Source organism: Centrocercus urophasianus, unplaced genomic scaffold, assembly GCF_019232065.1.
Source record: "Centrocercus urophasianus isolate 14NV4802_14NV808 unplaced genomic scaffold, USGS_Curo_1.0 seq_12, whole genome shotgun sequence".
Lineage (NCBI taxonomy): Eukaryota > Metazoa > Chordata > Aves > Galliformes > Phasianidae > Centrocercus > Centrocercus urophasianus.
The window spans coordinates 36695724-36704829 of NW_024884364.1; the positions used below are offsets into that span (position 1 = coordinate 36695724).

Genomic DNA, 9106 nt, shown 5'->3' on the forward strand with positions numbered 1-9106 from the left:
TCTTATTTTTTGGGAGTCATGCAGAAGACTCATTTTCTCTGCACCATCCACACTCACTTTCAAACAAAGAATAATCATACCACAGAGACAATGCCTTAACCTCAAGTACATTTTCTATTGCTATTTTCAGATCATCTCTCAACAGAACGAGTTCCTGCCTATGTGCTGTATAGCTTTGAAACCAACCACAAGCCACTTAGGTACACTAGATCCTTCAAAACCAGACAAACACACAGGGAGGCATATCAAACTCCTCCTAAACCACAAAACGCACTATTAACAGTCATTGTCCACCTGTTTATTCCCTTCCTTGCCTATTGAGAAGAAACCACGTTGCATAATGCTTCTGCTACCATCTTTTGCCTAAAAACTGTTATTTGGGTATTCATATTAGCATTACAGTAAAGAGAAACTCTTAACAACGGTATAAAAGGATGCCAGAACTATTTATCCCCAGTACCTAAACATAAACACACTGAAGACCTCATATGTGTATTTTTACTGCTTTTCTTCCCAAGGTGCTATTCAAATATCTACTTATTACTGGAAGTAGAATGCCTTGTTACATATTTAATCATCTGTGATTTGCAGTTCTTCCAATTTTCTTCCCAAAACAACCACCAAAAAAAAAAAAAAAAGGGAAACAATAGGGGATCTTACATTCACAGCAAGGATCAAGAGCATCTGCAGTAACGAAAACTTTCAGCTTTCTCACATAATTTATGCATTAATAACTGAGTATGACTTCATTGCTTTCCCCAGGCATAAGCTGTCTGAAGATACATCTGCATAGTTACCTAACAAAACTTTTTTTCTGTAGATGTTTTCTGTGTATATGAAGATATTCATTCCTCCTCAACGCATCTCCAGCTTTTATACTACACAGACTACAGTAAAACTCCAACGTTGAGTTTTTGAGGGTATTGCATTGTCATTTCATTGTCTGCACTCTCCTCTCTCCCAGGTGAAAGCCACAAGTGTCCCACTTGTGCCTACTGTAAGCACACTGTCTGCCAGCTATCACAGCCTCTTCATCTGCTGTGATGAGAAGTAAGGAGAATCAGAAGCTCTCTAAAGTCAAGAACACTGTCAATTTTCCTCAGGTTTAACTTGCACATAAAAAAAAAAAAGCATCTCCGATTGAAAACCAGTAACAGTGACAAGACAAGCAGCTGTCCTTAAATTACTGATTCCTCTCTTGTTACCTGCTATTGTTCCATTTGGATTCCAGTTAAAAAAAAAAAAAAAAAAGGCCACATCCATGGTTACCTGAGTGTAACACTTGATGAAATGCTGTTCGGTTCTTCCTTCCACTCTTCCCTTCCACATATGCTACAATGAAAAAAAAACAAACCCTTCAGTCTGGTCTCATTCCCTCAGTATTAACAAGAACAGGAGGGCCAGAAAGGGTCAGTTTCAAAAAAACATAGACAGTTGAAAACAAGCTCAAATTTATACACAAGCAGCAAAACCAGATGAGCTGTACCAAGTCAAAGGACAAGAACACCAAACTAGGATGCTTATTTCAAGTGTTGGAGCATAGGAAAATCAAGGAAAAACGCAATGTACTGTACAAAAAATTGTCACTATTCCACCATGACACAAGGACATAGAGAGAGCATCCGAAGAAGGGCTACAAAGATGGTGAAGGGTCTGGAGGACAAGACATGAGGAGCAGCTGAGGCCCTCCGTGTGCTCAGCCCAGAGCAGAGGAGTTGAGGACAGGACTCATAAAGGCTGCAGGTCCAACAGCATGGAGTTACATCAGGGGAGGGTGAAGTGGGATTCAGGGAAAGGTTCTGCACCATAAGGCGGTGGGTATGGAACAGTCTGCCCAGGGCAGTGGGCATGGCCCCAAGTGCCAGAGTTCAAGGAGAATCTGGACAATGCTCTCAGAAGCACAGTCTGATTTTTGGGCAATCCTGCATGGTGCTAGTCCTTCATCCTAGTTGATGAGGGAAAGAACAATCTTGGGAAGGTGGCAAGCTGGAAACCGTTCTACACCACTCTCTTTGAATTGGATGTTTTGCTCCTAAGCATAAGACCACCCAACAGACAGTATTTTTAAGTATCCCTAAGACTTAAGTCTGTTTTGCAAAGTGCTGTACATACTATTTTGTGACTGATTTACCAGTTTTACTACTGGTTACTAATTAATTCAGGCAGGCAGATCACAACGGAGTTTGCTTTCCTCACATACAGAAAGTACACAGCCACGTGAACACCACTGAAAGCAGTAGCACGATCCCACCTAAGCTTCCTCACTTGAAACTGAAGGATGCGGGCAACGAACACAAATCATTTAGAACGTTTATTTCTCATAGTTTTCTCAAAACTCAGCTCCACCATGTCTGAAAACATGACAATATCAGAGACATCTGTAGCAATCATCTGAATTATTTTCACTGCGTTACTGAGAAGACTTTTACATGCATCAGTGGTTCAGGTACTGCGCCAAGCCTGAAGCTAAATGCTGAACCGCTTTTGCTTCAAACATAAACTCTTCATAGCAGGAAACAGGGTGTGGCAAATATTAAATACACTTGCTCAAAACTAATCAGAAACGAGGGGTTTCATTTCAAGGTATTTTTTTTGTATAAGAACCATTGCACCAGTAATTTAAACTCTTAATTGAGAAGGTGAACTCTCAAAACTCATTTCCCACAAATCATTTCAAAATGCTTTTGCTCTCTTCCGTAGTAGAACTTAAACATCAGTGAGGTCATGAACCAAAGTGATTTCGGGGTAAACCACCAATTCTTGGCAAATCAGTGTCTCAAACATTAAGAGATTCAATCAGGAAGGACTTGTAGCTTGCCATGAATGTTACTGTGTGAACAACGCTCTAAAAGATTATCCCAAGAATAAGCAAAACAACCTCTGCCTTAAGAAATTCAGATAAAAAGGAAGTTCAGATGCATGTTTTTTCTTAGATGCAAGGCCAACATCCAGGTATTTGCAGAATATGCAGTTAAGTTGGCCTAAATGGCATCCGCTCAGGTTCTTCACTTACAACAGCTGAAACTAGACAAATGTTTGCTACAGAAAGTACAAGATCTATGAGCATGCAAGCACCTCCACTGCATTCTGAGCTTGTCCCACCCTCATTTTCCAGCACACTTGTTACGGCTGCACCAGCCACATGACAGATGACACCTATGTTTGCACAGGTTACTCATACTTCTCCACCTTCCTCTGCTACCATACACATTCCACAGAAGGATGCACGCCTCCGAGCAGAAAGAGAAAATACCACAAAGGGATATCCTTCTCACTTGTTAGTTTTCAACTGTATCTGATAAGTCATTGTTTTATAGCATGCTAAACTTTTTTCCACCTAACCACATCCTACTTTTTCACCTTTTTTCTGGTGGGTTTCTGGTTTTGGAGGGTTTCAAAACCAGTGTTAAAACAGCAGCTTTACTGTCACCTTAGCTATGGTTTCATTCTTTTTTTCCCCAGGATGAGATTTCCAACTTCTGAGTATAAGCCTCATTCTCTTCTACCTCTGTTAACGACTCCACAATGGTACTATTTCTGCACTATTGTCCACAGTGAGTAGAAGGTAACTCCTACACCAAATATTTATTTAATTGAGAGTACACATGAGTTATGCTTCTCTTCTCCTTCTGAAGCCATATATGTGAGCATGTGTCCATGTGTAAATATCTGTTACCCATGGCATCATTCCCATATTCATTACCATAAATAGGCTTAATATTCTGAGAACAGGAAATCATTTCCTCTACTTTTCTCTCCTCTCAGCCCATTAGGCCCTAGCCATCTCCTGCAAAGATTCAGGAAAACGAACCAGAGTTCTGAAGTGATATATGAAGTATGCCCTTCTTAAATCTGATTTACTTCTTCTCCAGTTCTGAGATACCCCTTGAAATGAGGAAACAAGTTCAGATTAAACTTGTCTTCAACTGCTCAAAAAGCTATCAACTCTGTTGCTTTGTAACTGCAAATGAAAAATATCACTGACAAATGGCTTGCTTTCAAACAGTGCTTTCTCCCAGAAGTCTGTCAAATAACAGAATCCTTGGAAACAATGTTCCCATGGTCATGGACATTTGCTTCCCTGGTATTCAGATAACATTGTAGAAGCACAGCAACATGCTGAACAAAAAAAAAAAAAAAAAAAAAATGATTACCTCAAGCTCCAATTTGCTGTTCAAGCTCTGGAAATACATTGGTGCTATGCACAAAGGCTGAACCAAAAGTAATGTCTCCTATTTCATTATGTTGGCCCACAGTGTCAGAGGCAGATGTTGGTGGTATGGCAGTAAAGGCTGAACCTTCCTGCTATGCTGAAAAATAGGTTTTTGTAGCTGAAAATATCTACTATCAAACAATGTTGTTGAATTCTTTGTAGCTGGTGTGGTTTCCATGGAAATAAGTAAAATGCATTACTTTTGGATCAGCCTACATACAATTCCTATATTATTTCCATCTCTAAATTATTACTATTTTTTTTTTTTTTTAAAAAAAAAGGAGACATTCATGCCTTGGATTGCTTTCCTCTCTTCTGCTGATGCATTGCTACTGTTTGTGGAGCTGTACAGATGAAGGGTATCTGTTACAGTGGAGAGACACTAACAAGTAGAGCAGTATTCAGATCACAATTTAACCCAGTGCATAATGCAATCACTCTGAAAAGCACAGTCTTCCTTACAATAAAAAGATGCAGCAAAGAGTAATTTTGCACACATACACACAAAAAAAAAGCCACTCTAATTTATCTGGAAGTAAGATTCGGAGCAACTGAAACAAGAACAAGAGATACCCTTGAAAATTTAAATATTCCATTTATATTATGCATTTAAAGAGGCAAAGGCAGTTTCTTTAATAAAGAAAATGCTTATTTAAGGAGATTCCTGTTAACACATTTCTGTGGAGTATAAAATGTAAAAATGTAAATGTAAAAATGTAAATGTAAAAATGTAAATGTAAAAATGTAAATGTAAAAATGTAAATGTAAAAATGACAGTGGAATCTTGTCTCATCTCTGAGATGTTTACATTTCTAAGTGATACAAAAAGCCTTCCCAGGGAAGAGTTACAGTGAAAATAAAAAGGCACAGATTAGAGTAAATGAACTATGAAGAAACTCCAGCACAGGCTGATTCAGCAAGCAAAATCAGCTCCTGCACAATTAGTTCTGCTCTGAAGCTACGCCTCAGCTTGTGGGGAGAACAAAAAAAAAACCACAGCAACCCCACTCAGAACTGAGCCACTTGGTCACATCCAGGACAACCTAAAATAAGGGCTTAAACAGCTTTTTTCTGACTGCAAAGTCCAAAGGCTGCTCTGAACAGAAGGCTTCATTGGTATACATTTTACATATACGCATACGTTCATTGGCATACGCTGTATGTATTTGTATGTATCTGTTTGTGGTTCTTCTACATAAATGGATGGAAAAAGTGCTCTAAAGAGGCAAAGAAAAATACGTGTGTACCAGCTATCATGAATACACCTTTTACTACCTGCCTTGGACTCAGCCACACTGTTCTTTAAGGTTTACTTTCCCAGACATTCTTATTTATTCTGCTTCTTTATGCTTCTTGTGTTTGCAAGGTCTGGGACAACACACAGGGGTGTAAATCCCCGCTATCAAGAAAGTTTGATAAGAAGGCAGAGTAAGTGTAGACAAGGAAGTAGCAATAAAGAACTGAGAAAACAGTGTGCACAATCCTACACCACAGATGACTTCAGCTTTCACTCAAGTAGCAGATTCCCTTTCTCCCCACTTTAAAAAGCTGAATGTCTTACTAATAGAGTTAATCATCAGATTTGAAACGCACATTACCCTTGATAGGGTGATTTGGAGCAAATAGCACTATGTATGTAATAACAACATGTTTAGATACTCAAACAAGCAGATGACTGCAACTTCACACTGCAAAGGTTTTAATAAGATCCTTCCTACCCACTGTGTTTCCACTGTAGAAACACAGCATCAACACAAAAAGGGCTTTTCACCTAGAATTTTAATTGAATTATGATTCCTCCATCCTGAAAGACCTTAAGATTTCAAACTACCATGAAGTCTGAAGAAGTCAGAACACATTGATAAGTATCTCTTCAGAGCAGAGGTAGTTCTGAAGGCAGCTGAGGAATATTAACATGTTGAACTCCAGAAAATGTTTCAGTATACTGATATTGTAAAGCATTACTGTACCTGCAACCCTTACATAGCATATGCCTCAAAATTTACTCAGAACTCTGAGCAGCTGTCATTGCAACTCTTACCCTTCAGAAATCCACTAGAACCACTTAGACGTGGACCTCTGGATCTAGTTGCGTTTGGGAGATAACTTGGTTCAGAAATGCAAAGAAAAGCATAGAGCCAAAAGCTAAATTAGCCATTAGTGTTATTTGAGCCCTTTTACATGAAGAAAGTTGAAGGAACAAGGGGAAGGAAAGACAGTGTTGAGCATGTGCTTTGAGACAACACAGCTTTCCTGATCACATGCTTGATGAATAAGGGCTCATTATGATCACCTGTCCCAGCCTCCCCACCTGTGCGTAGCCCATAAGATTTCCCCATACTACCTACTGTCAAAAATAAATCTTTACTGATGCTTTTCCAAAAAGTTTTGCTTTCAAATGATGGGGATGAGGGCTGCATCTTGCACACAAACCTCTCACCTGAAGCACATACAGCAAAGCAATAACACCTATAGACTTCACAGGTAATTCGCACACTCCCTGCTCTTCTATCATCTCACACTCAGGAGGAGCTCAGCCCTGGCTGACAGCCCACCAAGCTCCCAAAGCCTTCCCAAAGCCACAGATCTGGGGAACAGAATCTTTTAATTCACTCTTTCTTGTGGTATGACTTCTACTTATAGAATCACTGAATTGTTAATGTTGAAAAGACTACTAAGGTCATCTAGTCCAGCCGTCAGCCCATCAGCTGACCATGCCCAAACTGAACTCAATATGTTGAAATACGAATTTGGGCAGAGGCACTCAATAACTACCAAGTAACCCAGATGACTACATGTGAATTACAGATAATTTCAGTTAACAGTAAAGTAGGTTGCTTTTCATAGAATCATTTAAGCTGGAATGGACCTTCCAAGATCATCAAGCCCAACGTCAGCACAACCTACTGATTGCTAATTTCTAATACACGCCTCTCAGTGCCTCCAGGCAAAGCAAAAAGCTAGAAGAAAACTTCGGGCAGCACACGACGGAGAGATGCTCACCACCTGAGCTCCACGGAGCCACTCACCCACGGAGAGGACAATTAACCTCCCCATTCTTATCGCCACTTCTGCCGAAAGAGAGCCGCCTGCAGCATCGCTATCAGGTGAAATCTACTACCTTCAGTTTTCATAGTAACGTGGGCTAAAAAGCGTTAAGACAGAGAGAGAGAAACAAAGCACAGCTCCGGTCAGGTTCCCGACGGCAGCAGCGCTCGATCTGTCCGTGCAGAGGAGCGGGGCGAGCGCAGCCCATGCTCCCGGACATGGAAGGGCGCCCACGACTGGAGCAGCGCAGTCTAACCCGGCACCGCGCAGCTCTCTGCCGGGACCCCTGCCGCAGGTTTTCTCTTCCTCTGCTCTCTCCAGAAAAGCAAAATAAAAATAAGAACAACAATCATTTTCTAAGAGGTTGCCGATAAAGAGAGAAGGACTCACCAGGTACCTCGCTAGGGGAGTAGCGCGTGTATTTATCAGCATCCCCGCCGCAGTCGAGACGGTGAAAGACTGCTGATGTCAACTCCGCAGCTCTACGGGGCGGAGAAGCAAAGTACTACTCCAGCCCCGGCGGGATGCAGCCGCTGGCGCACGCACGCGAGCAGGGCACAGCCGGGCTCCGGCAGGTGCAGCCCTGCTGCAGCCCGCCTGCCTCACCCCCTCCCCGCCTGGGCTCGCCCGGCAGCTGCGCGTCGCGCTCCGCCCGCACCTCCCCAGCTGCCGCCGGCAGAGCCCCAGCCGCCCCGCAGCGCCCCTCAGCGGCAGGAAGCGCGGCCGCCCCGTTGCCGGAGCGGTTGTGCTGCCTCACTGCCCCCGGGCCCATAGGGACTTGGCCCCGCGCTTCCCACAGGGCTTGGGAAAGGTGTGCCTCCCCCATTCACGTAACTATCTCATGTTCAGCAGTGTTTTCGCTGCATGGAGCGGGCAGCTCTGGTTTCTTAGAATTGTGTTTGTGGTCATCTGTCTTTTTGGCCATTAGGAAATAGTAGGGATCGCCATTCCGTGCAGTGGTTGAGGGAAGAAATCAAAGGGTAAAACAGCAATGGAGGAGCTTGATGGTATGCACTTGTCCTAGCTGCCCTCCCTACAGCAATAGGCAATGGTTCTTAAGTTTTATGACCATCATTTCAATGTTCAAGTGTCTTCAGACTAATCAGATAGCTGCAAGTCTTACAAAACATCCCAAAATTCAAAAGAAACCAAGCAAAAGAGCATCTGGATTCATCCAGAAGAAGAAATGATTCATTTACCCTTGTGGGTATCCTCAAGCCTCTGGAGAGCTCACATAGCTGGCATCTGAGGAGGGAGATAAGGAAACCAATTTAGCACTCCTGTATTGCCCAACATATTAGAATGGGGCTTTGAAATTTCTGCAGTGTGCAGAGGAAGGTCATGTGGAAACACTGAAGAGCAGATCCTTTTCACAGCTTTAACTCATTTTAAAAATGATCTAATTTTTATCACTTTGAAAACATTGCAATGTGTGCAATGAAAATCATGGAATCACAGAATGGATTGAGTTGGAAGGGACCTCAAAGCCCACTCAGCCCCAAGCCCTGCCGTGTGCAGGGCTGCCCAGGGCCCCATCCAACCTGGCCTTGAGCACCTCCAGGGATGGGGCACCACAGCTCCTCTGGGCAGCTGTGCCAGTACCTCACCACACTCTGGGGAAAGAATTCCTGCCCAACATCTAACCTCTAGACCATTTGCCATCTTTGTTGCCCTCCTTTGAGCACTCTCAAATAGTTCTATGTCCTTTTTGTATTGTGGTGCCCCAAACTGCTGCACAGTGTGGAACGGGACAATCATTTCCCTTGATTGGATAGCAATGCCATACTTGATGCAATCTAGTATACAGTTGGTCTTCCTGGCTGCCTGGGCACTGTGTTGACTCAT

At 42.5% G+C, this 9106-nt stretch overlaps 1 protein-coding gene across 1 annotated transcript in view; it reads right to left on the reverse strand.

The window, feature by feature from the left end:
• Positions 1-7711, reverse strand: part of SYTL5 (synaptotagmin like 5) — a 77951-nt gene extending 70240 nt beyond the window's left edge. The window contains exon 1 of the mRNA XM_042810732.1: positions 7652-7711. The gene's annotated coding sequence lies outside the window, so the exon portion shown is untranslated. The remainder of the gene's footprint in view (positions 1-7651) is intronic.
• Positions 7712-9106: the final 1395 nt, after the last annotated feature.